General features: G+C 49.3%; 1 pseudogene; it reads right to left on the bottom strand.

Moving 5' to 3' along the window:
• LOC128937651 (CUB and sushi domain-containing protein 2-like) overlaps positions 1-25,658 on the bottom strand; it is a 139,221-nt pseudogene that overhangs the window by 63,463 nt on the left and 50,100 nt on the right.

Genomic DNA, 25,658 nt, shown 5'->3' with positions numbered 1-25,658 from the left:
CCTGTCCCTGTTTGTCACTGCCCCATTTTCCCTCTGGCACAGCAAAATCAGGCCAAGCATGGGCAACTCAACCCCAGTGTGAAACGGGGACAGAAACCTAGAAACAGAAAAAAAAACTTCTGTAAAAAATAAACCCATCAGGTGCTGTGCTGAAATCCCTGCCAGCCCACAGAGGCAAACAGGGAAGCTTTCACTTGGCTGCTTTCCCATTTATCTGGGGCAAACATAAATAAATCAGGGGAGAGACATAAAAAAAAGGGGGAGGAAAAAAAAAAAAAAAAAGAAAAAAGCCCCACTGCAAAATCCTCAGGAACAAAATGATGCCCAGAGAAGCTGGGAGAAACCAAAAGAGCTGAATCATAAATCTCCCAAGCAGAGACCTTGAGCAAAGAGAAATAAAGCCAGGCCTGAGGAAAATCAGGATGGATGGTGCAGAGCTGTTCTCCACGGCTGCCTTGCTGTGATTAGGTTTGTTCCCAGCCTTAACTGGGCCCAGTGAGCCAGAACTGCTGGGAAAAACTAAAAACTCATCCCTGGAGACCTTGGGATCAGGGGGAGGCTGCCAGGGGTTGAGCTGGGCTGGGGGGACACCCTGGAACTGCCACCAGCAGCTCCAGGGCTGCCTAAAGCACCCCATTTATCTGAGAAAAAACAAATTCAGGGGGAGAACACCTGGATGATCCAGGTGATCAGGCTGGAATCTGCTGGGGTATCAGATATGGAGTTCTCTGGAGCAAATCCAGCTATTCCACATTGACATCTCAGCTTTTCCCTCAGCCTGAGGTGTGAGACCAGGCACAGCCCCTGCTGCAGCAGACAATGGAGGGGAAAGGAGTTTTATTCATGAGGGGAAAGGAGTTTTATTCCTGAGGGGAAAAGAAATTGTATTCCTGAGGGGAAAGGAATTCTATTCCTGAGGGAAAGGAATTTTATTCTTGAGGGGAAAGGAGTTTGATTCATGAGGGGAAAGGAGAAGAAATTCCATTCCTGAGGGGAAAGGAATTCTATTCCTGAGGGGAAAGGAATTTTATTCCAGAGGGAAAGGAATTTTATTCCTGAGGGGAAAGGAATTCTATTCCTGAGGGGAAAGGAATTTTATTCCAGAGGGAAAGGAATTTTATTCCTGAGGGGAAAGGAATTCTATTCCTGAGGGGAAAGGAATTTTATTCCAGAGGGAAAGGAATTTTATTCCTGAGGGGAAAGGAATTTTATTCGTGCACTCTGACAATCCCAAATATTTCTCAATTATAGGCATGGAAATGCAGTAAAAAACAAACAAAAAATCCCACAAAAAAACCCAAACCAAACCAAACCAAACAAAAAGAACCTCAAACAAACAAACAAGCACCAAAAAAAAACCCCCCAAAAAACCCCAAAAAACCCCAAACCAACAAACAAAAAAACAAACAAAAAAAACCCAAACCAACAAACCAAAACAAAAGAAACCAAACAAAAAACCCCAAACATCAACACCCAAACCAAACCAAACCCAAAACAAAACCAATAACCAAATTAGAAACTGGGGAGATTATATTTATGTAAATATAAGTGTGAGAGTGGGGAAGCTCTGCCAGTTTAGCAAGGAGCAGAGAGGAGAGCCCAGCTCTACCCTGAGTGTGAACAACCCTTGGTCCCTGTGGGTCCCTTCCAGCTCTGGGTATTTTCTCTGCTGTTTTTAGATGAAACTCTGCAAAGTGGAACCTGTCAATACCCATGAAAATGGGAATTAACAACATCAGTGGAATTTCACAACACTGGGCTCAGGGGTTGACCACAACTCTGCCATGTCTCTGTGTCCTCTGCTCCCAGCTGGGTAAGGAATTTCCATCCATTTTCCACACAACCTCCTGCTTTTCCTCCACCTTCCTCCTCACCCCCAGCCCAACCAAGGCACTCCAAGCCCCCTCTGCAAGAGCAGCCCTTTCCCTTTCATGGCTCTGAGGTGCAGACTCATTTTTCTCGCTGTCTCACCCCCCCTGCCCTTCCCCTGGTGCTGCGCAGCTACAGCTTCATTCCAAAAGCTCTGGTGATTAATTTTCATGTAAGTTATAAATGAGAGCTTTATGCAATTGTATCATGCGTGAAGAGGATTATTTTTCCAATGGATTACCATAAAAATGAAGTTGCTGGGAATGTGCTCTCTCCACTCCCCTGAGATCAGCTGTGCTGCTGCTGGGGCTGGGAGATGAAAGGGGCAGGGAGAGGGAGCTCTGATCCCTGGGAAGGGCAGGGTCACCAGGTGTGTGCGGCTCTGACACCTTCCAGAACCTTCTCCTTTCACTGCTGGCCTCTTCCAAGCCTTTGGTTGATCCCAAACCTCTGCTCATGCTTTTAGGGATTACAAGAGCAAAGTTGCTGAAGCAGCCTTTGGATAGGGGGGAAAAAGGGACTTCTCTACTCTGTCCTATAAAAACCTTTTCCAGGAGAACAAAAATAGAGGAGATTTCGAGTGGAAGCTGCCTGTGCAGGGATTCAGCTGTTTTTGCTGTGCTTTTCCTCCTCTGCTCACACCCAAGCCCATCCATTATTGAGCCATTCTGAAGGGCAGCGCTAATGGAGGGAATTTCTGCATGAAATAAAAATGTGAAAACACCAGGCCAAACCTGCCTCCAGCAGAACTCCACGGGCTAAAAGCAGCACAGAGCTCACCCTGAGGGCCAGGCTGTGCTGGGATGGGTGCTGAGGCAGCAGGGAGGAGAAAATGGGATGGAGAGGGAAGGAATTCAGGATGGAACAGCAATGGGCTTGGGGTGAGCCAGGAATGGCTGAGAAGCACTGGGAACTCTGATGGGAGAGGATTACTACTACTATTATTATTATTATTATTATTATTATTATTATTATTACTACTACTACTACTACTATTATTTATCATTATCATCATTATTATTATTGTTGTTGTTATTCAGAACTTTTAAGGTGCATTTCTCCCCCTCAAATCCCACTCAGTCAAAGCTTGGCTTGCCCAAATATTCCAGTTTTTTTGTGGGTTTTGGCCAGCCTGGAATCCCTGGGAACACCCAGGGCAGCCCTGAAGGGTTTGGCAAACATCACTCAGGGGGTGGTGGGGCAGAAGTGAAGGATCAGGGAGAAGGAATTCCCTGGATTCTGGGACATTCCCTGTGATTTCCTACAACACCCCCATTCCAGGATTGTGTGGCCATTCAGCACTTTTGGGATGTTCCTCATTGATCTGGTGGAAAAAAGGGTTTGATTCTGGATGCATCCCATTAAGGAGAGGGGTGGGAAGCTGTCCATGGGCACCAAAGCTCATCTGGGATGTCTGAGCTCAGGAACACCATGGGCAGGACCAGGACATGGTCTGGTGTCACCACCCAGGGCTGAAAACAGAGGAGCAGTGATGCCTCTGGGGGCTCTGAGCAACCTGGGAAATAAACCCCATAAATCCTCAATCCCATCCTAAACCATTCCCTGATTCTGGAACCAACGCAGTGACTTCTCCCTGCTCGTCCCTCAGCTTCTCCCTCCTTTGCTTTATTTAATTTTTGATCTTTGTTTCTGCGAGAAATCCGTGGGGATTTTTTTGAAAAAACCAGCTCCAAGTGGGAAAGAAGCCAAACCACAGGAGCCCAGCTCACCCAATGGTGCACCCAGGCTCTGCCTCGATGGTCCAGATGCAGTTGAGGTTGTGGTCGTAGGGAGTTGGGTATCCTGGAGAAAGGATCCGTCCCGAGGTCTCTCCTCTGATTGTCCCTCCACACTCAGCTGGAACAAAAATATTTATGGGGTTAGGGAGGAGATTTGTGGCTTTCTGTGGCTCTTGCTTGGCAACAAGCTCACCCTGCAACAGAGATTATTCCTGGCTTTTTCCAGGGATTCTAAAAGCTTACAAAGATGAAGGGAATTGTTGAATTCAGCTGAGTTATCAGAGTTATTCTGAATTTCTGAACACCTGGCAAAGCTTCCCTGCACCTTTCTGAATCTCCAGGGAGCAAAAGCAGAGCCTGTCAGGATCCTGATTCCCTGCTCCACACGTGGGGGTGAAGGAGCTCTGCTCCTCTGCTTGGATTCATCAGAAAATGAAGGATAAGAAGCCAAAGAACTTGTAAATGTCGCTGTAAATGAACTGCAAAGAATGTGAGGATTTGGAGTAATTTCCATAACATATCCATTCAAATTCTGTAATTTTCATTTTTTTCCGTTTTCTTTCATTTCTTTTTAATTTCCACACGCTCAGACACGGCCTCATATCCAACACACGAAGAGCAAACAGGCTGAAGGTTAAGAAAACGCACAAATGGCGGAGATTTATCTTTTTACATCAATAAATGAGGCTGAAATCCCAGCCAAGGACTGGCCCTGCCTCCTGGGAGAGGGAACACGGAGTGCCAGGGGCTGAGCACATCCCTGGGTGTGCAGATCTCCCAGGGGACTCGGTGTCCAACAACTCCCCCATGTCCTGGGCATGGCAGGACGGGAATCAGCAATCAGCCCCATTCATTTAACACACAGAACCCCAAAGCGGAATTTGGAAGAGCTGCAGGTGAAAAGGGAACTCTGCAAAGGGAATTGAAATGTCTGGGGACGGGATCAGGTGTCAGGCAGCTCTGAAATAAAACTGGCTCTGAGCTGTCACACAGGACACACGTTGGTGTCACTATCAGGAGGTGGCACTCACTTCAACATGTCCAGAGTGAAAGGACAAGGCTGGAACAGCACAAGGAAGCAAAAATCCCTTGTCAAATGTGGGTTTAGGGCAGAGGGTTTCATGTTAGAGCTGCTTCAGGTGCTCTCTGTCTCATACAGGAGCCTCACCACGTTAATTAGTGGAGATGGGCAATTAACAGCAGAGTTAATGTCCATGGATCAGCAAAGGGTGGTCAGGGTGGGGAATCCAATTTCCTGGAGGTGCAGGAGGTGTCTCCATCTTGAGATGCCTCACAGAGGAGCCTCACCGCAACTTAATTAGTGCAGATGCAATTAACAGGAGAGTTAATGTCACATGGATGAGCAAAGCAGGGACAGAAGGTGGCCAGGGAGTGGGATCCAAGGAAATCACTTCCAGGAAGTTTTTCCATCTCAAGGACCCTCACCACAGACAACTTAATTAGTGCAGATGCAATTAACAGCAGAGTTAATGTCAATGGATCAGCAAAGCGTGGTCAGGGCATGGAATCCACAAGGAAATAATTTCATGGAATCCACAAGGAAAGAATTTCCTGGAGGTTTTGGAGGAGCAGGAGGTGTCTCCACCTTGAGATGCCTCACAGAGGATCCTCACCACAACTTAATTAGCGTAGATGGGAGTAATTAATAGCAGAGTTAATGTCAATGGATCAGCAAAGCTAGGACAAAAAAATGGTCAGGGTAGGACCATTTTTTGTAGGGTAGGGTGTGGGACCAAGGGTGTTCAGGGTGTGTGATCCAAATCTCGGTCTGGAGAGTGCTGGAGGAGCAGGAGGTGTCTCCATCTCGAGGACCCTCACCACACACAACTCAATTAGTGCAGATGCAATTAACAGCAGAGTTCATGTCAGTGGATCAGCAAAGCAGGGACCAAGGATGTTCAGGGTGTGGGATGCCAGGAAATCTCTCCTGGAGAAGGAGGAAGGAGAAGGGGAAGGAGGAGGAGGAGGAGGAGGAGGAGAAGGAGGAGAAAGAGGAGAAGGAGGAGAAAGAGGAGAAGGAGGAGAAGGAGGAGAAGGAGAAGGAGGAGGAGAAGAGAAGGAGGAGGAGGAGGAGGAGAAAAAGGAGGAAAAGAAAGAGAAGGAGGAGGAGAAGGAGGAGGAGAATAAGGAGGAGAATGAGGAGGAGAATAAGGAGAAGAAGGAGAAGGAGAAGGAGGAGAAGGTGTCTCACCCACACAGGTCGGCAGGGGCCGGTCCCAGGCTCTCCTCTCCTCTCCCCAGTCAGGCACACCAGCACCCTGGTGCCTCTCAGGGTGTAGCCAGGGTCACAGCTGAAGGACACTGAGCTGCCAGCAAAGTGTCCCTCGTCGTGCACCTTGTACCCAAACTGGGGCACGCCGGGGTCCTCGCACTTGATGAGCTCAAAACCTGCACAGGGAGCAAGGGCAGCTGTTGGCAGCAGGGATTTCACAGCCAGGAGGGTCTCACACAAAGCCACGGTGGGGTTTTCTTCTTACAATGATTTGTTGGGGAGCAAAGGGGCCATTCGGAAATCAGAAGGGTTTTAATTAATGTTGGAGTTTTGATCTGGATTTCGGGATCGCTACAGGCTTGACAGGAATAGTTTGATCAGATCCCAGGGAACAGGGACAGGGGAAGAGGAAACAGCCTTGACCTGTGCCAGGGGAGGTCAGGTTGGACACCAGCAGGAATTTCTGCATGGAAAGGGTTGGAAGGGGCTGCCCAGGGAGGTTTGGAGTGCCCATCCCTGGAGGTGTCCAAGGAACAGCTGCATGTGGCACTCAGTGACAAGCTGGGGATCAGGCACAGCTTGGACTGGGTGGGCTTGGAGGGCTTTCCCACCCTCAATAATCCTGGGATGCTGTGCTCTCCCACACTCCAACTCCACTTTGGGTACAAGATCACCCCAGAAAGGACTCTTTGCTCATGTGCAACACAAAACCACAAAAATACACCTTGACCTGTGGGATTGGAACTCACTGGAGAACTGCAGCTCGAAGCCCTTGCTGGTGTTGGCAGGGTCAGTGATGAACTCCAGCCACATGGAGCTGGAGGTGCTGTTGATGCTGGTGCCCAGCAGCTCCGAGCGGCTGAAGGTGCCCAGCAGCCGGGCAGAGCTGTTGGTGCCATCGTAGACCTAGGAGGGACAACAAATCCAGCCTGGAAAAGCCATTCCTGGGATCAAACCATCACTGCCCAGAGGGGCTCTGGCTGCTCCTGGATCCCTGGAAGTCTCCAAGGCCAGGCTGGATGGGGCTTGGAACAACCTGGGACAGTGGAAGGTGTCCCTGCCCGTGGATGATCCTTAAGGTCCCTTCCCACCCAAACCATTCCAGGATTTCCTTAAGGTCCCTTCCCACCCAAACAATTCCAGGATTTCCTTAAGGTCCCTTCCCACCCAAACCATTCCAGGATTTCCTTAAGGTCCCTTCCCACCCAAACAATTCCAGGATTTCCTTAAGGTCCCTTCCCACCCAAACCATTCCAGGATTTCCTTAAGGTCCCTTCCCACCCAAACCATTCCAGGATCTCCTTAAGGTCCCTTCCCACCCAAACCATTCCAGGATCTCCTTAAGGTCCCTTCCCACCCAAACCATTCCAGGATTTCCTTAAGGTCCCGTCCCACCCAAACCATTCCAGGATCTCCTTAAGGTCCCTTCCCACCCAAACCATTCCAGGATTTCCTTAAGGTCCCGTCCCACCCAAACCATTCCAGGATTTCCTTAAGGTCCCTTCCCACCCAAACCATTCCAGGATCTCCTTAAGGTCCCGTCCCACCCAAACCATTCCAGGATTTCTCTGCAGTTTCACTGAGCTCCAGAATAGAGAAATGATGAGGAATTCATCCCACCTAGTCCCTGATCTGCTCACAGCAACACCCTGGGTTTGTCCTTTGGGGTTTTTTTTTGGGAAGAACCAGCAGCTCCTGATAAATGCCCTCATTTGGGGTCACCTCAAATTAAGGAATTTGCTCCTGGCACTGAGCTGATCCTGAGTATTGGAGGGAAAAGGGAAGGAAAGAACCAACCCACTCTGAATTCCAGCTTCAGGCTGGAAAAGCAACTCCAACCCTCCAGGATTTGTCCTACAGGTGATCCAGGAGTGGTTCCTGGATCCACAAGTGCAAACAGGGACAAATCCTTCAGGCAATGTGAGCTGAGATCCAGGGATATCAAACTAAAAGTCTGATTTGATGGAACTCCACAGTGCTGCCCACCTGAGGAGCAGCATTTCCACCCTGGAGGATCTGCACCCTCCTCCTCAGCCCTAATTTACTCTGCACACTGGGCTGCATCTCCTCAACTCTCTTTCCCAAGGAGCAGCTGCTAAAAAATCCACATTTTTCCCCCAGACTGACTCAGAGATGAGCCTTGATTTAAGAAAAACACAAATGGGGGTTTTTTCTTCCTTTTGTGAGGACCAAGAGCAGCTCCTCACCAGTGGAGATCGATAGGAACTTTCCTCAGATGAGCAGCTGATGACAAACCTGCTGAGAAAATGTAATTCCTCTGACAAGGAGTACATTCCTTGCATTAACAGGAAATCTTTCTCCCTTTCCAGTCATTTGTGAGCTGGAAACGTGGATTACGCCTCTCCTGGAGTGTGACACTTCAATGAGGACAGAGGATTCTTGGGAAGATGGCTCAGCACATCCTTGCAATATTAATGCCTCCTTCAAAACCATTCCTTTGGTTAATATAAAAAAAAACTCAGCCTGGATTTGTCTCCTTCTCCACAGAGTCCTGGAGCTTGAATAATCTCAGAAGAGTCTGGAGTTCTGCATTTCAATCAGCCCCTTTTTTGGGGACAAACCAGCCTTGATTCTTCAAAGCACTGAAATAATGCTGAAACCCTAACTATTCTGATGGAGGAGGAGTTTTTCTTGTGCAATTCCAGAGGTGAGAGCTGAATTTTAGCTGGTATAGGGGAAATTTGGGCTTCCAAACTGCCATGGGAATCACTGGGATGACACAGAGGTCGCTTCCACCTAATCCCACCAAAATTTTAGAACCTTTCTGGTGGATGAGGAGTTTTCCCTGTGCAATTCCAGAGGTGAGAGCTGAGGTTTAGCTGGTCTGGGGGAAACCTGGCATTCCAAACTGCCATGGGAATCACTGGCATGACACAGAGGTCGCTTCCACCAAATCCCACCAAAATTTTAGAGCCTTTCTGATGGATGAGGAGTTTTTACTGCGCAATTCCACAGGTGAGAGCTGAGGTTTAGCTGGTCTGGGGGAAATCTGAGCTTCCAAACTGCCATGGAATCAGTCCATGGCATTGGGATGACACAGGTCACTCCCACCTAATCCCATGAGAATTTTAGAGCCTTTCTGGTGGATGAGGAGTTTTCCCTGTGCAATTCCACAGGTGAGAGCTGAAGTTTAGCTGGTCTAGGAGAAATCTGACCTTGCAAACTGCCATGGCAATCACTCCATGGCACTGGGATGACACAGAGATCATTCCCACCTAATCCCACCAAAATTTTAGAGCCTTTCTGATGGAGGAGGAGCTTTCCCTGTGCAGTTCCAGAGGTGAGAGCGGAGGTTTAGCTGGTCTGGGAGAAATCTGCCATGGCAATCCCTCCATGGCACTGGGATGACAAAGAGGTCACCTAATCCCACCAGAATTTTAGAGCATTTAGAGGTGTTGCTCTCCACTGCCCGAGCCAGAATTACCTTGAGGACATCTCCTGCCTCCAGCTCGAAGGTCCTGGCTTTCAGCTGGATGCCCTTGCCAGGCTGGCTCTGGATGGAGTAGATGCACTCGTGGTTGTTGTTGTAGTTCAGGGGGTAGTTGGGCGACAGCAGCACACCCTGGGTGCCCGTCACCGAGGAGCCACACTCAGCTGCAGCGAGACACAAAGGCACATTTCAGTGACCCCACGCGTCTGCTGGCCACAGCACACATGCAGGAGGCGCCTCTGAAGGCCACAGCCGCTCAGCCCCTCCTGCAGCAGCAAGGAGAGGGCTTTTCCCTGTTGGTATTCACTACAACCTGTTGTTATTTACCACAACCATATCTCTACAACCTGCTGGTGTTCACTACAACCTGTTAGTATTCACTACAACCTGTTGGTATTCAGTACAACCTCTTGTTACTCACCAGAACCTGTTGGTATTCACTACAACCTCTTGTAACTCACTACAACCTGCTGATATTCACTACAACCTCTTGTTACTCACTACAACCTGCTGGTATTCACTACAACATGCTGGTATTCCCTACAACCTGTTGTTATTCACTACAACCTCCTGTTACTCACTACAACCTGTTTTTATTCGCTACAATCTGTTAGTATTCACTATAACCTCTTGTTACCCACTACAACCTGTTGGTATTCACTACAACCTGTTGGCATTTACTACAACCTCTTGTTACTCACTACAACCTGCTGGCATTTACTACAACCTCTTGTTACTCGCTATGACCTGTTGTTATTCACTACAACCTGTTGTTGGTCACTACAACCTGCACACTGTCGCCTTTCCCATCAAATTTTCCTAGCCAGGCTTCTCTCCTCTTTCAGAATCTGTGTAAATGTAAATCTGGGGGGAATTTGGGGAGGAATCTGTGTAAATTTAAATCTCTGTGAATCTCTGTGAAATGTGAGTGGATCTGTGAGAAATCTGTGGGAAGTTGGGGGATCTGTGTGAATCTGTGGAGAATCTGTAGGAATTTGGGTGAATCTGTATAAACGTAAATCTGTGTGAAGCTCTGTGAAATCTGTGTGGATCTTTGGGAATTTGGGGGGAATTTGGGGGAATCTGTGGGGGATCTGTGGGGAATCTGTGTAAATGTAAATGTGTGTGAATCTCTGTGAAATCTGTGTGGATCTGTGGGAAATCTGGAGGAATCTGGGTGAATCTGTAGGGGATCTGTGTAAATGTGTGTGAAGCTCTGTGAAATTTATGTGGATCCGTGAGAAGTCTGTGGGAATCCGGGCGAGATCTGTGAGTAATCTGTGCAAATATAAATCTGTGTGAATCTCTGTGACATCTGCATGGATCTGCAGAAAATCTGTGGGAAATGGATATAAATCCGTACGAATCTGTATGAATTTGTGTAGATCTGCTCAGAACAACCCCACGCTGAGGATTTTCTGTTCCTCCTGCCGAGCTCCCACACGAGCCAGCCGTGACTCACTGTTTTCCCAGCCTGTTTACCCTGCAGGATTTTCTGCTGTCAAACACTGGCTGCCTGCTCCTCTGGGGCTCTGCACGCAGGCCTGGGGACAGTCATCCCCTAGAGCAGTTTTTGGGATCAATCTCATGTCCCTGAGTCCTCATAGCTCCTGGAGCTGAGGGAACCATCCCAGGGGAGGGACGCATCTCAGAGCAGCTCCTGGATGATGAGGGAACCATCCCAGGTGAGGGAACCATCCCAGAACAGCTCCTGGAGCTGAGGAAACCATCCCAGGTGAAGGAACCATCCCAGGGCAGCTCCTGAAGATGAGGGAACCATCCCAGGTGAGGGAACCATCCCAGGTGAGCTCCTGGAGCTGAAGAAACCATCGCAGGGCAGCTCCTGGATGATGAGGGAACCATCCCAGGTGAGGGAACCATCTCAAGTGAGAGAACCATCTCAGAGCAGCTCCTGGAGCTGAAGGAACCATCCCAGGTGAGGGAACCATCCCAGGGAAGCTCCTGGAGCTGGAGGAACCATCCCATGTGAGGGAACCATCCCAGAACAGCTCCTGGAGATGAGGGAACCATCCCAGAACAGCTCCTGGCTCTGCTGCTCCTCCAGGGAAGGGTTAAGCAGCAGAGGCACCCACAGGAGGCTCTCTGGAGGAGACTCTTTGTCCTCTGCTCTTGCCAGGGATGAAAAGCTGGATTTTGGCACAGATTCCCCAGGGACAATGCTGGGGACATCTCAGGGAGCTGTCCTGGCCACAGGGCTTGGACAAAGGAACAAAAACCACTCCGAGCCCTCCCCAGACCATCTCCAAGATAGGAGCTGAATGCAGAGTGTCTGGAAAAGCAATTAAACCTCCTGTGATCTTAATGAGTCAGTCTGCCTTTTCCATCCCTATCCAGGCAGATCTGAGCAGCACTGGGGACATTGTGACAGAGCTGTCACCCTGCCACGGAGCTCTGGGCCATCAGCCCTGAGTTTGCCCTGCTCTGATCAAGCCAAGCTGTTAATTCTGAGCCAGGAGCAGCAGCCAGGGTTGTCCACTCAGTGCTGCTGTCTGAGGCTCCAGTTCAAAGCTCTGGAAATGATTTTTTATTTTGATTTTCATTCCCCTGATGAGCTTTATCTGCAGCCTGATTGTTACTCCTGCCTGTCCCAGCAGAATGAGGCCCCAGAGCTGGAAATTCAGCACAGCTGGCTCTGCTGGGGAGATTTGCTGCTGAAATTCTCCCTCAAGGGTCACCTAACCCTAACCCACAGCTTAGGACAATCTCCTGAGCAGGTCTGGCCACCAGGTGAGAGCCCTGCCCTGACTGATCTCGAGGAATCCCACAGGCTCAGGGTGAGCAGAGCTGGGAATGATTTTCTATTGAAATTCTACACCAAAAAATAAGTGTGACATCCTTTTTCCCACGGCCTGGAGCATCATCCCCCAACCCTGCTCTGGATGGTCCCACTCTGGGGGATGTCACCCATACATCCCAGGGGATGTCACCTCTCCATCCCAAAGGATGTCACCCATCCATCCCAGGGAATGTCACACACCCCAGGGGTGCTCCCATCCATCCTGGGGGGTGTCACCCATCCCAGAGGTGCTGCCATCCACCCTGGGGGATGTCACTTATCCAGGGGATGTCACCCATCCATCTTGGAATATGTCACCAATCCCAGGGGTGCTCCCATCTACTCTGGGGGATGCCACTCCTCCATCCCAGGGAATGTCACCCATCCCAGCTCCCATCCATCCCAGGGATGCTCCCAACCATCCTAGGGGTGCTCCCAGCCATCCCAGGGGATGTCACCTCTCCATCCCAGGGGATGTCACCCATCCCAGGGCTGCTCCCATCCATCCCAGAGATGTCACTCATCTCAGGAATGTCACCCATCCATCCCAGGGGATGTCACCCATCCTAGAGGTGCTCTCATCCATTTTGGAGGATGCCACCCATCCCAGGGGTGTTCCCATCCATCCCAGGGGATATTACCCCCCCATCCCAGGAATGTCACCCATCCCAGGAATGTCTCCCATCCATCCCAGGGCATGTCACCAACCCATCCCAAGAACGCAACCCATCCACCCTGGAGGATGTCACCCATCCTAGAGGTACTCCCAACCATCCTGGGGAATGTCACCCATCCATCCCCAGGAGGTATCACCCACCCCAGGGACATCACCCACCCCAGGGCTGCTCCCATCCATCCTGGGGGTTGTCACCCACCCCAGGGCCGCTCCCGTCCATCCCTGCCCACCTCAGGAGTGCAGCACAGCGGGGCCAGCCAAGCAAAATGAAAGCACATGACCACCTACCAACACACCTTGGCAGAGGCGCACTCCACACTCGCCGTCGCCCGCCCAGGCAGGTGATGCGCGCCGCGCCCTCCAGCCGGTACCCGGGGAAGCACGAGAAGCTCAGCACGTCCCCCACCCCGAACTGCAGCCCCTTCCTGATGCTGTAGGCCGGCACCTCGGGCTCGTCACACGGCTCCAGGTCGTATTCTGGAGGGGGAAAACGGGGGTTGTGGGATGGGAGATGGGTTCTGTCCTCCACGGAGAGGAGATGAGGGTCCAAGGGAGCTCTGAGCCTTAATCCAGCTGCAGTGAACCCATGAGGATGGAATCCCGTTTGGGCCATGAAAACCCACCTGGATTTCACCCCAATCCACAGCTCAAGGATTCTGTTCTTCCTGTAAATGACATGAGGATCCAAGGGAGGCTCTGAGCCTTGATCCAGCTGCATTTTGCAGGGAGGATGGAAAAATGAGGATGGAATCCTGTTTGGGCCATGAAAATCCATCCAGATGCCACCCCAACCTAAAACTCAGGGGTTCTGTACTCCCTGGAGAGGACACAAGAATCCAAGGGAGCTCTGAGTTTTGATCCAGCTGCATTTTCCAGGGAGGATGGAAAAATGAGGATGGAATCCTGTTTGGGTCATGTAAACCCAGGTGGATTTCACCCCAGCCTAAAACTCAGGGGTCTGCCTTCCCTGGAGAGAACACAAGGATCCAAGGGAGCTTTGATCCAGCTGCAGTGAATCCATGAAGATTCCAAACCATGAAAACCCACCTGGATTTCACTCCAACCTACAACTTGGGTTCTGTCCTCCCTGGAGCGGACATGAGGATCTAAAGGAGCTCTGAGCCTTGATCCAGCTGCAGTGAATCCATGAGGATTCTAAACTATGAATATCCACCTGGATTTCACCTCAACCTAAAACTCAGGGGTTCAGACCTCCCTGGAGAGGACATGAGCATCTAAAGGAGCTCTGAGCCTTGATCCAGCTGCAGCGAATCCATGAGGATTCCAAACCATGAAAATCCACCTGGATTTCACCCCCAGCCTACAGCTCAGGGATTCTGTCCTCCCTCTAAATGCCACAAGGATCCAAGGGATCTCTGAGCTTTGATCCAGTTTCAGTGAACCCATGAGGATTTCTATTTCTCCCTCCACCTACAACTCCCTCCCAGCCCCTGCATCCCAACCACCTCCGAAGGCAACAGGTCCCAGTCCCTGTCACAGTGACAGGGATGGGGATTTGTCACTGTCCCTGTGCTGCAGCCCAGAGAGGATGGATTGATCCGGGTGGGATTTCTGCTGCCTCTCCTTTTCTAATCCTGGAAATGGATGATCCTGCTCAGGGAAGGCAGGAGGACGCTGAAGCTGCTGCTCCAAGAAAGGTCACGTAGGATTCTGGCCAACAGCCAAACTCAAATCTCTGACCCCAAAGCAGCCTGAAGGAAAACTCTTTTGAAGGTGTTTTTGGCAACATCTCCAAGTCCAAAGCCTGTATGTTAACATATATATATGTAAAGGGAGCTAAAAATAGAACTGACTCCTGGTTTTGCTTTTCAAGATAGGAAAGAAACCTTGAAATACACTGAAAATGAGAGTTATAATTAGAGGCGAGCTTTTGAAAGGCAAAAAGCCATTTTCCCCTCATCAAAATGGGAGTTAATTGGAAATTTTCTGACTGGTTTCCACATGCAAATCCCTGACTTCAGAGGCCAGGAACAAAGGCACTGGGAACCAGGTTTCAGCTGCATCTATGGCAACAGCTCTGCCCGTCAGGGAGGGTGCCAGACCAAGCTCCACAGGAAAAATGGGAATTTCTCTCTTTCCCTGGGTGCTGGAGTGGCAGCTCAGGACTGGGAAGGACACGGGGACAGAGGGAAGAACAGCAATAAAGCTCCTGCCCTTCACTGGTTGTGGTAGGGAATTGCTTCTGGGGCACTCAGGCAGCAAAGATTGACATTCCCTGGAATGGCAGCACTTGGGAGTCACTTGGAGGACTCCAGCCCAGAGGACACAGTCAAACACCTCGTGCCCTTCAAGCAGAGGCTGCCCCAGTGCCATGAGCTGCCCTGCAGTGCCACACGTCCCTCCTTTGGTCCCTCTCCAAGTCCTCACGCTCCTCCTGACAGACAGCTGCTGAAAAATCAGGATTTCCTTTGAAAAATTTGGATTTCCTTTGAAAAATCTGCATTTTGGATCAGCACACCCACTCAAAGGCACAAAGGCACCATCACCGTGAGGGTTGAGCAAGCACAGCTCAGCAAGGGATTGCTGGAACTTCTCTGGGCAGGAATTGTTTCCCTCAGCCTCCTCCTGAGTCCTGGAGTCAGGAAAATCTGGATCAGAGCCCTGCTGGGTGCAGCAGGAGGGGGCTCCCATCTGGTACTACAGCAAGGAAAAAATAGGGGAAAGAGGGGAAAGGGACAGAAAGGGAGAAAAGAAGGGAAGGGGGAAAGGAAAGGAAAGGAAAGGAAAGGAAAGGAAAGGAAAGGAAAGGAAAGGAAAGGAAAGGAAAGGAAAGGAAAGGAAAGGAAAGGAAAGGAAAGGAAAGGGAAAAGGAAAGGAAAGGAAGCAAAAAGGGAAGGGGAAGGGAGAAAAGGAAAGGGAGAAAAGGAAAGGGAGGACAAAAAAAAGGGAGAAAAGGAAAGAGAGGAAAAGAAAAGGGAGAAAAGGAAAGGGAGAAAAGGAAAGGGAGGACAAAAAAAAGGGAGAAAAGGAAAGAGAGGAAAAGAAAAGGGAGAAAAGGAAAGGGAGAAAAGGAAAGGGAGGACAAAAAAAAGGGAGAAAAGGAAAGAGAGGAAAAGAAAAGGGAGAAAAGGAAAGGGAGAAAAGGAAAGGGAGGACAAAAAAAAGGGAGAAAAGGAAAGAGAGGAAAAGAAAAGGGAGAAAAGGAAAGGGAGGAAAATAGGAGAAGGCAGGAGGGAGGGAAAGAAAATAAGGAAAAGAAGGAAGGGACAGAAAGAAGGGAGGCACAGAAGGAAGGGAGGCACAGAAGGAAGGCTCGGGCTACTGCTGTCACCTGAGAAGGTGATGTTGAAGCCCTCGTAGGACATGGAGAAGTCAGAGATGAGGCGGATCTGGGCCGAGAAGTTGCCGAAGAGCCCCGCGCTGAGCGGCGCCGGCAGCCGCGAGCCCGTCAGCTGCTGCAGGGGCTGGGCAAAGCTGGAGTTCTCCGTGATCAGCAGGTAATCGTGCCCGTTCTCCAGGTGGAACGTGTGGAAGGTGAAGAACACGCCTGCAGAGAGAGGGGAAACCACAGGTGGAGTCATCCCAGTGCCCAACCCCAGCTCCCCACCGAGGGCAGGGGGAAAAATCACACTGGAATTGTGGATTTGGGTCTGGTGGAAGTGAAATCAATAAAAACCCTAAATCTGGGGTGTGGGAGCAGGGCCAGGCTCTGGAAATGTTGGATTCCTGTGCCCTTGTCAGGGTGACACAAACTTGCTCCAGGGACAGAGCAGCAGCTGAGGGAGCAGCCCAGGGGAGCCTTTATTCTAAAAATGACTTTTAAACGGAGAGCAGCGAGGTTGGAGTTGGGAGGGCTCAAAAATGAGAGTGCTACAGAAGGAATTCCTGCCTGGAAAACCAGGACTGAATCCCAGCTTGAAGGTCAGGGAGGCTTTCCCAGAAGTGTGTCAGAGGTGCAGCTGCAAGGACCTTCCCATGATGGGCTGAATCAGAGAATCATGGAACAATTTGGGTGGGAAATGACCTTAAAAATGGTTTTATTCCATTCTCCTGTGTGTGGGCGTGGCTAAATCCAAATAAGGAAATGTGGGAGGGGCAAAACCCAAATAAGGGAATGTGGGTGGGTCTAAACCGAAATAAGGAAATTTGGGCGGGGTAAACCCAAATAAGGAAACGTGGGTGGGGCTAAAACCCAAATAGGGAATGTGGGCAGGGCTAAAACACAAATAAGGGAATGTGGGCAGGGCTAAACCCAAATAAGGGAAGGTGGGCAGGGCTAAACCCAAATAAGGGAAAGTGGGCAGGGCTAAAACCCAAATAAAGGAATGTGGGCAGGGCCAAAACCCAAATAAGGAAATGTGGGAGGGTCTAAACCCAAAAAGGGCATGTGGGCAGGGCTAAAACCCAAAAAGGGAATGTGGGCAGGGCCAAACCCAAATAAGGGAGTGTGGGTGGGGCTAAACCCAAATATGGAAATGTGGGCAGGGCTAAACCCAAATAAGGACATGTGGGCAGGGCTAAACCCAAATAAGGGAATGTGGGCAGGGCTAAACCCAAATAAGGAAATGTGGGCGGGAGTAAAACCAAATAAGGGAGTGTGGGTGGGGCTAAACCCAAATATGGAACTGTGGGCAGGGCTAAACCCAAATAAGGACATGTGGGCAGGGTTAAACCCAAATATGGAAATGTGGGTGGGGCTAAAACCCAAATAGGGAATGTGGGCAGGGCCAAACCCAAATAAGGAAATGTGGGCAGGGCTAAACCCAAATAAGGAAATGTGGTCAGGAGTAAAACCAAATAAGGGGATGTGGGAGGGGCTAAAACCAAATAAGGACATGTGGGCATGGCTAAAATCCATATAAGGGAATGTGGGCGGGGCTAAACCCAAATAAGGACATGTGGGAGGGGCTAAACCCAAATAAGGAAATGAGGGCAGGACTAAAACCCAAATAAGGGGATGTGGGATGGGCTAACCCCAAATAAGGGAATATGGGAGGGGCTAAAATCCAAATAATGGAAGGTGGGTGGGGCTAAAGCCCAAATAAGGAAATGTGGGAGGGCTGTCCCATGGGAGGGGACACCTTCCCCTATACCCTACTTTTATTCACCTTTTCTTGCCCAAAATAAACCCCACAGCAGCTCCAGCCACGGAAATGCCAGCCAAACACAGCAAAACTATTTTGCCTCTTCCTCCCAAATTCAATTTGAACGATTTGAAACATTTGGGGAGAAGGCTGTGACCTTGCTGCATTTGTAAATGAGCCAGAGAGGAGTAATGGATTACTTAAAGTCCCCTTCACACCTCCCGACACACAATGGGAAGCACTTCAGGCTCCTGCAGGAGCCTCCAGCGAGGTGATTTTTCATGCTGGAATTCAAACACCATTAGAAACACTCATTCTCTGGAAAATAATTCCAGCTTGGAAATAAAATAATACAAAAAAGAAAAAAATCAACAAAAACCAGCAGTGAGAGCAGGAGCCAGGCAGGATCTGAGCTCAGGAACTCTGTCACAGCATTGTCACACCGACTTAACAAGGCAGGGAGATGCCAAGCAATAAAAAGCCTTTTTGCATTTAGATGGATTTTTCCATGCTGATCTCCCAGCTCAGGGCAGGCTCCCGAGCCTCTGCTCGTGTGGGATTGGGATTGATCCTGCTCAGAATCCTCCAGGAAACCCCAGGATGGAATTTGGGAGAGATCCCTGCTTGGTTTGACCAGGTTATTTCATTTAACCCAACAATTCCCAAATAATTAGAATTATAAAATAATAATTAAACCAATAACCCAAATAATTCCCAAGAATTCCCTGGCTCTGCATGCCACCATTCCCAAAACACAGCATCCCAAAGAAACAGCAGGAAACCTGCAAAAAAAGCCCAGAGGAAGATTCTCCTCCTTGCTGCCCATTCTCTATTAATTTCTGGAGATCAGGGAAAGCTCTGGAGATCCAATATCCAACCCCACAGCATCCAATTCCAGCTGAATATTCCATTTATTTATCCCTGGCCCTCTCCAAGTTTTTCCTGGAGCTTTGCTGCTCACATGCAGCTCTTCCCTTCCAAGAAGTGAAGGTCAGAGAGGCTGGAAACCAACAAGGAACCTTTCCCATGGGATTAGGAATGAAGGAATTGTGGGATCATCCCACAATTTATCCCTCACTGCCCTTTATTGTCCCAAAAGGATTTTTATATCCAAAGCTTAGGACTGACCTTGATAATTCATTCTTTATATCCATTCTGTGGAGAACATTTTTTAGTCCGCAAAACTCCACAAAAGCAGGAAACTTCCAAGAGTTTCCAAATTGTTTGCTATTTCTACCAGAAGCACAAAACAGAAATAGATCTGACCCGAAAACTGGGATGTGGGGAATGCAAAATGACTTTATTCTCCTCTGACAGCAAATTTAAACCCTCAGTTTTAGCAAACCCAGCTTAAGGAACACAAATAACATCACCCCTCTAGAATCAGCACAAGAACAATTCAGTTATCCTGGAGAACATGCCCAAATTCCAAGTTTTTTAAAGTAAAAACTCCAAGCAGAGGGCACAAGGCTCCTCCAGCACTGAAGGGTCGAGGAACTGTAGCAAAAAGGGCTAATTATAAACTCATTTTTAAGGATTTGTGACCAATTAAACCTTTGCTCTGGTCTGCAATTTACTGTGGCACAAAACATCTCTGCAAACACGAGGTTGGGCTTTTTTTTTTTCTCTCCCCATTCTCTGCAGAAGAAACAGCAAAACAAATAAAAGGAGAAAAGAAATCACTTTGAAGCAATGAGATTAAAAATAATGGTCTCTCTTTAGGCATTTAAATACCTTTAAAATTAAACTGCTTTTAAACTCCACTTGCACAGCCTGGGAGTCCATAAAGTGTCACAAGAAAATAATTGTTGGAGCAGTTGGGGCAATTCCAGGACTCGTGTGGTGGCCATGTGGGAGATATTACCAAAAAAACTGTGAGAGGAGGAGCTGAGCACCTCCAGAAATCCCTCAGGAGGGGAAGATCCCTCTCTGGGACAGGGAATGGTGTCAGGATCTCTGCATCCACATCCTGACTTTTAGGATCAGGCCACAAAGGTCTGGAACAGGAGATAACACAAAGCTCTGCTTGATAAGAATTTTCCCTTTAAAAGGTTAAAGAGGTGACGTCAAAACCCTCTGGATTTTGTCCAGGGACAATGGAATCATCATTTCTGAGAGGAACTCGTGGATCTCACAGGGAAAAGTTTCTCTCCCACTGCCTCAGTCCTCTCCTCACCTTTGCCATGGGATGTTTCTATGGTCCATGTGCAGTTCAAGTTGTTGGGATAAAAATCAGGGAAGCCTGGGGAGAGGATGGTGCCACTGGAGCCACGGATGTAGCCCCCACAGAGAGCTAAAAACACAAAAAAACAGGAGAGAAAGAGTTCAATAATCCAGACTCTTTCACAAGCTAGGAGGAAAAAGTAAAAGCAAAACCCAACCCAGGAAAATCCAACAAACGAGAATGATCGACCCAAATCCAATCAACCCAAATGACAAAATCCAACAAAATCCATGGACAGACCCATCAAAATCCAACAAAATCCATGGATTAAACACCACTGGGAGCTCTCCAGCTGCTGCTTTGGCAATGGGTCTGCAGGTGGAAACACCATCCCTGTGGGACCCAACAAAAAGAGGAAAATCCAAAAGAGACTGATGAACCCAAATCCAATCAACCCAAATTGGGTTTTGTGGGTCAAAATCCAACAAAATACATGGACAGAGCCACCAAACCCCATGGATTAAGCACCACTGGGAGCTGTCCAGCTGCTGCTTTGGCAGTTGGTCTGCAGGGGAAGGGTTTCCAGGGTTTCCAGCAGCTGGAACCACCATCCCTGTGGGATCCAACCAAAAGAGGAAAATCCAACAAAATCCATGGACAGACCCACCAAAATCCAACAAAACCCATGGATTTAATGCCACAGGGAGCTCTCCAGCTGCTGCTTTGGCAGTGGTCTGCATGGGAAGGTTTCCAGCAGCTGGAACCACTGTGGGCTCCACCTCTGGATGTTCCCACCCTGTGAGCTCAGCTCTGCCTCCCAACCCCAAGAACATCCTGAAGCAGTTTCCTCACCCTCACAGCTGGGCAGGGGCCGGCTCCACTGGAAGTTGGGCTCACACTCCAGGGCCTCAGTGTCACTCAGGGTGTAGCCAGGGTCACAGCTGAATGTCACCAGGGCTCCCACGTAGAAATCGTTGCCGTGGCGCTGCCCGTTCACTGGGATGCCAGGGTCCAGGCAGTGGTCAGACTGCAGCTTCACAGCTGGGCACAGAAAACAGGGCACAGCACTCAGGTGGGCACTGAGGGGCTCAGGGGAAGCTCAGCCCACCCAGGGGACTGAGCCAAATGTTGGTGGTTGTCCCCAAGGTCAGAGGGTGGAAGGGAGAGAGGGAATTCCTCAAGGGAGGGGAGAGAGGGAAATCCCTGAAATGAGAGGATGGAGAGAGGGAAATCCTCAAAGTGAGAGGAGGAAAGGGAGAGAGGAAAATCACTGAAATGAGGGGATGGAGAGGGGGAAATCTTCAAAGTGAGAGAAGGAAAGGGAGAGAGGGAAATCCTCAAAGTAAGAGGATGGAGAGAGGGAAATCCCTGAAATGAGGGGATGGAGAGAGGAAAATCCTCAAAGTGAGATGAGGAAATGGAGAGAGGAAAATCTCTGAACTGAGGGGATGGAGAGAGGGAAATCCTTGAAATGAGGTGATGGAGAGAGGGAATTGCCTCAAAGGAGGGGAGGAAATGGAAAGAGAAAAATTCCAAAAGTGAGAGGATAAAGAGAGGGAAATCCTTCAAGTGAGAGGAGGAAATGGGGAAGAGGGAAATCCCAAAAGTGAGAGGATGGAGAGAGAGAATTGCCCTAAGGGAGGGAAGGAAATGGAGAGAGGAAAACCACCAAAGTGAGAAAATAAAGAGAAGGAAATCCTCAAAGTGAGAGGAAGAAATGGAGAGAGGGAAATCCTCAAAGTAAGGGGATGGAGAGAGGGAAATCCCTGAAATGAGGGGATGGAGAGAGGGAATTTCCCCAAGGGAGGAGAGGCCAAACCAGTCAGGGATGCCAGGAAAAGCAGAAACTGCTCCTCCACTGGCAACACCTGTGAGCTGCCTGGCACAGGGGAAACAAAACCCAGGGTGCCCTGAGGAGGCCGTGGTGCTGCTGAAGATTGGGAATTGCAGGGAATTGCTGGGAATTGCAGGGAATCCCATGAACAAGGGGTCCTTACTTTCATATCTGATCTGGAAGCCGATGTCAGAGTGGCTCTTGTCCGTGGTGAACAGGAGGTAGAGGTGGTTGCTGGTGCTGATCAGGAACTGGGGCACCTGGGTGCCATCATAGACCCCAATCAGGGGAGAGGAGTAGGAGCGGCCATCCCTCACCTCCAGGGTGTCGTAATTCACCTCTGTCTTGAACCTGGGAGGGACAGGAGGAAAATGAAACCCCAGCACTGCTCCCTTCTGCTCATTCCCTCCTGGAACCACCATGGGGACAGGGCTGGGTCCTTTCTTCTGCCTGAGTGTCTCACTGGGGGCACCTCACACAAAAATGCAGGGAATTCGGGGTCAGAGCAGGGAATTTGGGGGCAGAACCAGGGAATCTGGGAGCAGAGCCAGGGAATTTGGAGAATTTGGGGCAGAACCAGGGAATCTGGGGGCAGAGCAGGGAATTTGAGGGCAGAACCAGAGAATGTGGGGGCAGAGCAGGGAATTTGAGGGCAGAACCAGAGAATTTGGGGGCAGAGCAGGGAATTTGGGTTAAGAACCAGGGAATTTGGGGCTGCCCAAGGTGGTGAGCACCTGTCAAAGGTGATCTTGATGGGGTAGCCAGGCTGGGCCTCGATGACCCAGGCACAGCTCAGCGAGTCCTTGTAGAAGCCAGGCCAGCCTGGGGACAGGATGGTGCCACTGGGTGACGTCAGGTGGCCCCCACAGGGTGCTGGGGACACAAAAAGGACACAAATCCACACAATTATCCAGGCTGGAAAAGACCTTCAGGCTCATCCACCTCTAAACCAAATCCCTGAGTGCCACCTCTTTAAAATTGGGGTGAAAAATGTCACAGAGCTGTAGCCCCATGAGATGTCCCCACTTTTGAAACCCCGTCCCTGCATTTCTGTCCCCACCACGAGTTAAAAATCACCAGAGCCAGATGGAAAACCAACATTTACTGCTCAGAAATTGCAGTTTCAGCTCCAAGTGCAGACAGGGCCCCCCTGGGAGCCAGCAGGGCTGACCTTGGGCCCTGCTCAGGGTGTAAAATAATGATTGGATATAAAAGCAGAGGGAACTTCAAGGTCACTTGGCATTTCAGGTGGCAGAAAAATCCCTCCCAGCCCTGCTATTTGAGTCATGGCTTTGCTGCCACCAGGGATGTCACCAGAGCAGGGCATTAAATCCACCCCGTGGTCCCCAGTGCCACCAGCAGGAGCTGCAGGAACTTCTTGGCATTTTCTGGGAAAAAGACACAAGGTCTGAGAGACCAGAGGGACAAAAATCACATAAACTGTCAGGTTTGTCCTCTAAGGAGTCACCCAGGGCCAGCCCCAATGTCACCGTGCCCCTGTGCCAGCCCCAATGTCACCGTGTCCTTGTGCCACCCCAAAATGTGCCAGCCCCAATGTCACCGTGCCACCCCAAAATGTGCCAGCCCAAAATGTGCCAATCCCAATGTCACCGTGCCCCTGTGCCACCCCAAAATGTGCCAATCCCAATGTCCCTGAGCCACCCCAAAATGTGCCAGCCCCAATGTCACCATGTCACTGTGCCACCCCAAAATGTGCCAGCTCCAGTGTCACTGTGCCACCCCAAAATGTGCCAATCCCAATGTCCCTGAGCCACCCCAAAATGTGCCAGCCCCAATGTCACCATGTCACTGTGCCACCCCAAAATGTGCCAGCTCCAGTGTCACTGTGCCACCCCAAAATGTGCCAATCCCAATGTCCCTGTGCCACCCCAAAATGTGCCAATCCCAATGTCACCGTGTCCCTGTGCCACCCCAAAATGTGCCAGCCCCAATGTCACCATGCCCCTGTGCCACCCCAAAATATGACAATCTCAATGTCACAGTGCCACCCCAAAATGTGCCAACCCCAATGTCACCATGTCACTGTGCCATCCCAAAATGTGCCAATCCCAATGCCACTGTGTCCTTGTGCCATGCCAAAATGTGCCAGCCCCAATGTCACCATGCCCCTCTGCCACCCCAAAATGTTCCAGTCCCAATGCCAATGTGCATGACCCCATGCCCTTGTACCACCTCAAAATGTGCCAATCCCATCCCCAAATCTCCCCTGCTGCTCTCAAGGGTGACAGATCAAAGTCACTTGATCTCAGCTGGCTCCAAAGCAATTATTTTTCCTTTCTGCCCCAAAGCTGTACTTGGTCTCCTGTCAGAATTTCCACCCTTTTCTCTGTCTCCTTCATTCCCATTAATTTATTTTTCAGGATTTTAGATCTCTGAGCTTTTCTCCTTGCTTAAAAAGGGTAATTAAAAGGTCCAGACTGAAGGGTGAGTCAAAGAACTCACCAGAGTGATCAGGAGGAGAAGGCAGAAGGTTATCACATATAAAAGTTGATTAGAAGTGTATTATTTAATGAATGTTTCCCTTCCACACTTAAAAAAATGTAAATTTCAAGGCTTGTGCTTTGAAAGGAACAGGAGGCCTGAATTAAACCTACATTTTGACAGGAGCAAAATTATTTAAGAATACAAAAATGTCCAGCTTTTTATTCTATAAAAGCTGTTGAAAACAATTGATTCCTTCCTTCAATCCCAAAGACAATGGCCAGGACTGTGCAATTCCTGCTGCTCAGGCAAGGCAGGGCCAATTACTCCAATTATTTCTCAATATTCCAGAGCTGCTTCTCAAGAGTTCAGCACTTGTTATTCAAATTGCTGCAAATACCAGAGCAGAGCATCACTTCCCTGAGAACACAGGGCACAGGAAGATTTTCAGTCCTAATGAGCTCCTTCTTCACTTCTTTTTTCCAGAGCAGAGGCTTGAAAGTCTTAAAAAAGCTTTGAAATCTGAATTAAAGCCTTTAATTCAGCCCAGCTCCCCCCTTGGCAGGGTTGGCTGTTGTGGCCAGGAGATGGAAATGCAGAATTTTTGTCTCTCAGCTGCCAGAGCCCATTGAGAGAACTTCCGTCATGACACAAATATCAGATATTTTACATGGATCAAACACCAGGATGGGAAAACATCACCCTGGATCTTCCATTCCTTTTTGTTTCATTCCCTCCCTGACAGGAGCAGCAGGGAAGCTTTGAGGCATCACCAAACCAGAACCTTTTATTATTATTATTATTGTTATTAGAAAAATACCTGCTGTAACAAGAACTGATCATCAAATCATCAAAAAACCACAATAAAAAATATTCCCCAGCATTCATTCCACACCAAAAAAATTGGAAAATAAACAGAGCTCAGGAATATTTGAACTGAAACTTCCTCCCCAGCAAACTCCTCCTTCCAGAGGGGTGGAAAATTCTGGAAGGTGTTGGCTGGACACTGTGGAATGTGAGAGTGAGACCCGACAGGCAGAACCTTGATTCTGGACCCCAAAAGGCTGCAAAATTCCCCCCAGAAATATCTTTCCCTGAAGGAATGTTCACCTGGAGAGGAGAAGAGGAGGAGAGGAGGAGGAGGAAATGGGGAAAACCCCCTAAATTCCATAAGAATTAAAAATTAAAAGGGAGGGTTGTACATTAGAGGGGAATCTTTGGGATCAGGTGTTCTGGGAAGTCTGAATTTCTCAAGTACCTCAGAAATGGGGAAAAACCCTAAATTCCCTAAGAATTAAAATTAAAAGGGAGGGTTGTACATTAGAGGGGAATCTTTGGGAAGTCTGAACCTCTCAAGTACCTCAGAAATGGGGAAAGAGAGAAGGGAAATGCAGCTGGGAAACTGGGA

Source organism: Melozone crissalis, unplaced genomic scaffold, assembly GCF_028551555.1.
Source record: "Melozone crissalis strain CALT ecotype California unplaced genomic scaffold, PUWL_Pcris_2 ptg000020l_1, whole genome shotgun sequence".
Taxonomy (NCBI): Eukaryota; Metazoa; Chordata; class Aves; order Passeriformes; family Passerellidae; genus Melozone; species Melozone crissalis.
This window is presented reverse-complemented; position numbering and strand designations above follow the sequence as displayed.